The sequence below is a fragment of the Bombina bombina genome, chromosome 1 (assembly GCF_027579735.1).
Source record: "Bombina bombina isolate aBomBom1 chromosome 1, aBomBom1.pri, whole genome shotgun sequence".
NCBI lineage: Eukaryota > Metazoa > Chordata > Amphibia > Anura > Bombinatoridae > Bombina > Bombina bombina.
The window spans coordinates 1,456,248,253-1,456,256,666 of record NC_069499.1 but is presented as its reverse complement, the minus strand read 5'-3'; the positions used below and the strand labels follow the sequence as shown (position 1 = coordinate 1,456,256,666).

The following is an 8,414-nucleotide window of genomic DNA, read 5'->3' as shown; positions in this document are numbered from 1 at the left end:
TACACGTATACAGGCACATACACACTACACAGCATACACTTATACATGTAAAAAGATGAAACACCCAGGAGGTGGCGCACTAAAAATAACTGGTGAAAAAAAAGGGAAAAGGTAGAAATCTTTGTGATGTGAAAAAATGTGTCAATTTTTTTTTTTGGTTTAAAAGGTGTATGAATGATAAGTGGACACTCAAGAATGAGTAAAAATTTGTGAAATAATAAAATATTATTTAACATGATAAAGTAATAAATTAATAAATTCTGGTGACAGATGTGAAATAAGTTAACCTTAATAAATGACAGAAATAGTGTTCATGTTGAAGAAACAAAAGTTCAATTGCTGAATTTTTTTCAATCCAAGTAAAAAAGGAGTGTCTCAGGCAGCTCCACTTGGGGGAATGATCTCCGTTCACCTCAATGATCTAGCTTAGAAAGAAAATGGGCGCCTCATAGTGAAATCCATATGTGATATATAATAAAGGTAAATAGTAAAACTCACAATTTTTGAAGGCACTAGATAGTGCAAACAGGCAGGCTGACACTTGCAGTAGTCAGCTAACTGGATACTGATCCTGTATCAAGGTAGAGACCAGTTCTCAGGTCACAGGTAAGATCACAGGGAAGTTTGAATTCAAGTATCAAACAACAGGCTGAAGATATGGTGCAGGCAAACCAATTATGAGGTGATGGTTTGTAAAGTTCTCTGTGCAGATAGAGCAAATTCAATCTGAATAATCAGGCAGAAAGACTCCTCCGTATATATATATATGTTAAAAGACAAGTTTAATGTTGCTGCAACGCGTTTCTCGACCACACAACACGGTCGTTTCATCAGGCATAAAAATACAAGTAAAAAATTGCTTTTTTAAGCTGCCACAATGTGTTTCATTGGTTATCCAGCACTTTCATATCATCCAATGGACAACGGAGGGTTAAGGTGTCAAGTGTGGAATCAATTATTCGCTAATAATGTGTATTTGCAAACAGACAAAGAAATCTGTGATGAGACTTTTCTAGGAAAAAATATCTAGAAAATTGCATATAATGGTTTAAAAAAAGGGTTTGTTATGAAGGGAATGGTATTGATAAAAAAGGATATTTGTAAATTCATAAGATATACTATGAAACACATGTGTTACAATGAAATAGGATAGTATACACTTTGTTGCATCAATAAAAAATATATACATTTGTTGTTATTTCAAAAACCACTGGGAGAGTCAATATCTATAGCAAAATATATATAATTTTTTGTGACAATGTTTGGGATAAATCGTCTCCAATAAAAAAAGGAAAAACATGAGGAAACAGATTGTGTAATGAACCCAGTAACTTGGATAACAGTAAATAAGTGTAACAACTGTCTAAGATGAGGTGTGTAGAACAATATATGTGGTGTCAAGATGAACAAAAATGGACAACAGCAATAAAAATTCATGATCAACATCATATATATGAATAAATAAATATTCTAAACAAGATTTTTTTATAAAATTAATTCTTTAAAAAACTTTTTCTGCATGAGTTAGTGGGAGCTAGCTGAGTTAGCCCAAAAAATTAGTGTGTTATACTCAAAATAAATTTCTGTTTCTATCTGCACAGAGAACTTTACAAACCATCACCTCATAATTGGTTTGCCTGCACCATATCTTCTGCCTGTTGTTTGATACTTGGATTCAAACTTCCCTGTGATCTTACCTGTGACCTGAGAACTGGTCTCTACCTTGATACAGGATCAGTATCCAGTTAGCTGACTACTGCAAGTGTCAGCCTGCCTGTTTGCACTATTTAGTGCCTTCAAAAATTGTGAGTTTTACTATTTACCTTCTTTATTATATATCACATATGGATTTCGCTATGAGGCGCCCATTTTCTTTCTAACTTATACATGTAGGTAAGCACACAACACACACTACATAGCATACACTTACACATGCATATACACACACGCACTACATAGCATACACTTACACATGCAGATACACACGCACATGCACTACATAGCATACACTTACACATGCAGATACACACGCACTACATAGCATACACTTACACACACTACATAGCATACACTTACACATGCAGATAAACACACACACACACACACTACATAGCATACACTTACACATGCGGACACACACACACACATTACATAGCTTACACTTATGCAGATACACACACACACTACACAGCATACACTTATACATGCAGATACACACACACACTACACAGCATACACTTATACATACAGATACACATTAGCACATTAGCTGGCAGTCTGAGGCTGCCACTGTTCGTTACCCTGGTGTTAGCACTGCCTCATCGTATAAAACTGAAGGCATGCTAGTATTATCACCAGGGGCTGAGGTCATCAATACCAGAGGTTAGAGGTCACCATTACCTGAGGTCAGAGGGTATACAGCCTTCTTACTCCTGCTTAACGCATGCACCATTCCTTTTCCACAGGTAAACTAACAGTAATCAAACACTTTTTTTTTTTTTTAAATGCATGGGGTAATGCAGAACAGATGGCAAGCAACCCGGGACAGCAGGACAGACCCCTAAAATCGGGACTATACCGCAAAAATCGGGACATTTTGGGGGTATGCATCTTGATTCATTACCCATTTGCAGCATCTACCTGTTCAACTTTCTGTAGATTGTACTTTTTTTCAGCATCAAAACATGCTCAATAATTACTACCAGTATTTAATCTTAACTTATCATGGAAGAAAAGGGAAAACAATTTAGAAGAGAAAAGAAAAAAAATGGAAATCTAGATTTTCCTCTTAAAATGTCCAACATCAGCAAATCATCCACAAAGGTGTTATTCCTCCACCTTAAATCACTATGTACATTGTCCCATCTGTAAGGAGTTGTTCTGAATGATTCCAGTGCACACAAATGGAAAATCAGGGTGTCTTTAAATTGCCATTAATCTGTATGTGCGAAAGAAAAAAAAAATGTACCACATTATTACAGTTTCATACTAATTGCAACACTATTTATGCACATTCAACCACTATATAAACAATAGATTATCATCTGCTCGTATTGTACTACCTCTATTCTATATCACTAAAACTGGATTCCAAAGTAGTACTCAGTTGATAGTGATATGGCCCTACTGACCTCCTCATCTGTCAGCAATGTGTAATTTTTATGTTTAACCCTTTCGCAACCGGGAATTTCATAGAAGAGTTTGCCCAAAATACCGGATAATTTTTTAGCATTTTTGCTATCACTCCATTTAAACAGATAGAACCTTGCTTTTTTTTTTTATTTACCTATCAAAACACTGAAAATATTTACATACCGCTTGTGCAACCATGACACAAATGATTGTAAAAGCTTCTCCGGGATCCCCTTTATTTAGAAATAGCAGACATGCATGGCTTTGCCATTGGTTTTTGGTAATTAGAAGGATGCTAATTGCAGATGCGCACCCCACTTCTATTATTCCTAGCAGTGAAGAGGTTAATCAGGTAGCTTGCAAGGTTATTTTTAGTTGTACTGTAGAGATTACCCTCCTACCTGACACCTCCCGCCCTCTGATCCCTCCCAAGCAGCGCTCTCCCCCAACCCACCCACACTCATCTTCACCATCTTAGGTACTGGCAGATAGTCTGCCAGTATGTAGTTAAGTTTTTTTTATTATTATCATTTATTTTTATTATCATTATTTTTTTCTGCAGTGCAGTGATTCCCCTCAACCCTCCCACCTCCCTGATCACTCCCAAACAGCTCTATAACCCCCCACTAATGGTAGCCATCTTTGGTACTGGCAACTGTTTTTTTTTTTGTAGTGTAGTTGTCCCCCCATCTTCTCCTCTCGGCGATCTTACACAGGGCAACATCCCTCCCCCCCTTTTCTGTAGTGCAGCGCCCCATCCTTCCCTCTTCCTTGATTTTTGTTTATGGAATATAGGGCCTTTCCCACCATCTGCCGCTGGGTTTCCACCTGCCTTCTGCTTTCCCTCTCACCAGCACCAGCAGATGATCGTTACAGACGGTGACACACACAGTGTCACTATCTGTAACAATCTGACATTGTGCTCTGTTACCATATGCAGACAAATGCCTGCAGCGTAGGAACACCAGCTCTCGGCTGTCACTTGACACAAAACTGCTGGAGCTTCCTGAAGCTGCGACCGAGATCTATCTTATGTGGTATGATGGACTTTGTACCGCATGATGTAGATCTACATCTTATTGGTTTAAGCAACAATATCCATGTAAATCATCACTACCCAATCACTGTCAGGGAATTGGATTTTGTTGTTTGTCCTACAAGATGGTAATTAAAGCTGACCCCCATAACAATAGCCACTTTTTAACTTGCTAGCCAGCAAAGGCTTAAGGATTATCATCTTGTTTCTACTGTTGCTTAAGTGTCCATCTGAGCCTCAGCTTTTGTCTTCAGTTCTTTTCTGAAGTCTTACTGCATATACAAAGGAACCTGTCTACCTTCCTTGCAAGTCACTACTTTTGAATCTACAGGAGAGTGCTCTAAAACAATAAACCAGTTAATCTATTCTATTTGTATCAGGTCTCTGTGCCAAGAATATCCAGTTCTTCGATTTTACTTTCTTGGACTCCTTTGGTGAGAGTCCCCATTTCCTATCACTGCAGATAACTACTTCTGTTGCAGGCCAAGGAACTTCTTGTTACATTTGATCTCAGATACAGGGAGTCTCTTTCTCTGTCCCCAAGACATGCTTGTGATATCACTCAGCATTTCTTTCAGGTTAAATTAATTTGCTGGATTCTGAAGTTTTTAACTGACAGAATAGTGATGCCTTGTGGGTAAGACCTGCCCGTACTATATCTACTTCTGTGGCAAGCCGTGGAAGAGTGTCCTTGTCTTTAAACCAACCCATTTGATTTCAAATGCGGCGGGTGTCTCTTCATCCTCAAGACGTGTTTATAATATCACTTAGCATATAAGCCTTTGGATTTTCTTGTCTTACACCCTTGGTCATCAATTCATAGTTCATCTGTATTGTTAGTGGTGGTAAATATATCCATGACTCAATAAAATCATTACTTTACAAAAAATGTTTTGTAAGTTTATAAGCAATTACACTTTTATATCACTATTGGGGCTTGTAGGATGCTAGTAGGTGTGGAAAGATCCTTGCATGCCTCTGTCATGATAATCACTTAGGTGTTGCCCTGCAGCATAATCACATTCATATTTTACATTCTAACATCCTATTGGATTCAAGTTAGGGCTGCATGATAAATCGCGGATGCAGTTTTAAACTGCGATTAATCACAGCGGTTTAAAAACCGCAAGAGTACGCAATTTAAAAAAACAAAAACAAACTCTATTCGTCATGAAACCTGAGGCGAAGAGGTAGGATGAGAGGTGGAGCAGTGTGTAGCTGTGGGCGGACCTGAGAATGCCCGTAAAACGGACATTTTTGCAGAGATTGCCGAGTGTGTTGGAGCAACAGGCATTGATCTGAGAGTCATCTGGGAGTGGTGTGGCGGTGGTCAAGCGGTGGTGTGGCGGTGGGACAGCTAAAAGTTGTGAGCAATAAAGTGAGTATTGTACAAAAACATTAAAGTTCCTTAATGACTATTTTTTTTTTTTTTAACTTGCAAACATTGAGTTTGGTAACATTTTACAATATATTTTATTTATAAATGTTCATTAAGGATTGCTTGCTTGTAGAATTTATTGTGAAATGAATAAAAAATAATAATATATTCACAATGATACAAAATAAAATATATATATATATATATATATATATATATATATATATATATAAAATATATTAAATATCTACTAGACAACTCTTCTACTCTATCTATTAGATCAATTATACAGGATGAGATTTGTATTACTAGAGTAGATACTGATAGATTTCTGATAAATGTAATTATAATATATTATTAATTATATTTATTTATAAATTATTTGAGTGAGTGTAGATTCCCAGAAGATAGATCATCAATCACACAGTGGTGCAGTGCACAACACAACCATTTTGTTTGTTTTTTTTTATTATATTTTTCCTCTAATTATAAGTGCTGTTAATTTTAAATGTAAAACATTACCATTAACCTCCCTGATTATACTGTACCATAATCCCAAGCCAACACAAATGTTTATATTTACATTAATAAAAAATGATTGATCTCTATTCTATTTTCTGTCATTTATGTTCCTAAAAAAGTAATTTTGGTTTTATTAAAATTTTAATTTTGTAATTTTTTATGGATGGATGCTGCTGCAGTGCAATTGCAATGCAATTAATTTTGTTGTTCCTTTTTTAAGAAAGAAACATTTGAAACTTTGAAAGGGAATCATTTTTTATTGTAAGCACTAAGCTGCAATGCAAGTCATTTTTTTTCTTTATCATTGCTGCTGCTATGCTAGTGCTGCAGCAGCTGCAACATTAAAAAATCATTAATGCATTTTGGGGATCCAAAATATCCTATAAATAGCAGCATGATGCTTAAATGTGCAACTGCAATCTGCGTCAGGTATGCAATGCCCTATTAACCTGTCCATGTGCATTGTGCATCCACAAAATTGCATCCCTGGCCTGAATGAATTTTGACTAAGCAATTGTTTTTAAAAATTAATAAAATATAGCTAAGCTAAGCTAATATAAGTCAATTCAAGTGTGAATGTTGTTTAAAATTGCATGCTCTATTGCTCTGTCTTGATTGATTCAGTTTCAGAACACAAAATAAATGTAATAATTAAATTACAAATTTTTTTTTTTTTACTTGATGACGTCTCTCCCAGTCCATTACTGTTTTTGTGACTGTGTTTGTTTGTTGTCTTTAAAAAAAAGTTGAACTTGTCTCCCCTAACCACCCCTATTCTATGTTGTCTGTCTTTTTTTACCTCCCTTCCACAACCTTATTCTAAATATGTTTATGTTCATTGTTCAACCAACAGCAAAGACTGTCGGTGTATCATCTACTATATCAAGTTCAACCAAGTGTCATGATCCTCCTATTCCACCTTAAATGTGTCAAGCAAATATTATATACCACCTTTACATCTTGTTAACTTCCTACCTGAACCCAATATAAACCTGCTTCCTCCCATGGTCCTTTACTGGTTTATTGAAGTGTAATAGCTACAGTTCCAGTCCTTACCTTTTCTACAGCATAACAGGATTTAAACTGTGTATTTATTTCCTTTTCTATCAGCATACCTCTACTTCAGCCGGAGCTGACATTACATATCTGCAGCAGGACTTCACTCCACACCTCCCCCATCCAGGGTCTGCTTGTGAGTATTCCTAACAACCTGGCGTGACACGCCACTCAGCAAACAGGAAACGCAGGGACCACAGCGTTCACACTGCTCACCAAGCTCATTGGGATCTCTGTGCTGCACTCATCGCACTCACAGCAGCTGCAGTTTGCTTAAAGGGGAAATCTCATTTAGCGACTTCTGGACAGGTGCTGTATAAACTTTCATAAACACACTGTGCAACTCTCTTCTGAAGTACACTTAAACATACTACAAGTGTAAGATTTGTATAGTGAAGCTGCTTGCATTTAACTGTGAACTCTTTCTACTAACTGCATCCTGATTGCTACGAATACCTGTCAAAGTCAACTCCCACTAATAGACACTCCAGTTACTGGGAGCTAGCTGTCCGGCAAAATTAACAACAAGTGTTATACAGTTCACTAAAAGCATATAGTGTACTTTCATCCTCAACTCTTGTAACACATCCTCAATTTTACATGATATCTTGGTTGTTACAATTACAAGTGAGTTGATTGTTACATAATAAACCAGCCATATATAGTAGCCATGGAGCCCACTGACGTCACTCCCCAGCTACACAGCCTAAATCAAAGGCTGGATAACCTAACCCAGGCTTTCAGGGATTTGCAGGTGGAAAATCAAAGCCTTAAAGCCTGCTTAAGGGAAGTGCTATCAAATAGAAACTCTGGAAATGACCATCATGCTGAACCCCAGGTTTCATACCCCGAAAAGTTCTCAGGGGACCGCTCCACTTTTCGTCAATTTCGCAATGCATGCTTATTGCTTTTTGATTTACGCCCTAGGACCTACCCCACTGACAGGGCCAAAGTACTAACCATCCTATCATACCTTAGGGGAGAGCCAAGGGTCTGGGCTGACTCTTTCTATGAGTCACAAGATCCAATACTGAATTCCCTGGACTGCTTCCTTAAAGCCCTCTCCTCTCTTTATGATGATCCCTATCGCCAGATTACAGCTGAGGGCAAACTCAGAGGTTTAAAACAGCTTAAAGCCCCAGTTGAAGAGTATATCACTCGTTTTAGGATATGGGCTAGAGATTCCCTCTGGAATGAGGTTTCTCTGAAAAACCAGTATCGCCTTGGTTTATCCGAAGACATTAAGGATGAACTCGCCAGAGTAGGTATTCCAGACCGCCTGGAAGAACT

At 37.4% G+C, this 8,414-nt stretch overlaps 1 protein-coding gene across 8 annotated transcripts in view; it reads right to left on the bottom strand.

Annotated features, from left to right (window-relative positions):
* Positions 1-2,692: 2,692 nt before the first annotated feature.
* The window catches only part of LOC128653023 (mucin-5AC), a 353,148-nt gene continuing 347,426 nt past the window's right edge, over positions 2,693-8,414 (bottom strand). For all 8 annotated transcript variants that reach the window (XM_053706088.1, XM_053706082.1, XM_053706103.1 and 5 more), the window contains one exon: positions 2,693-2,938. The gene's annotated coding sequence lies outside the window, so the exon portion shown is untranslated. The remainder of the gene's footprint in view (positions 2,939-8,414) is intronic.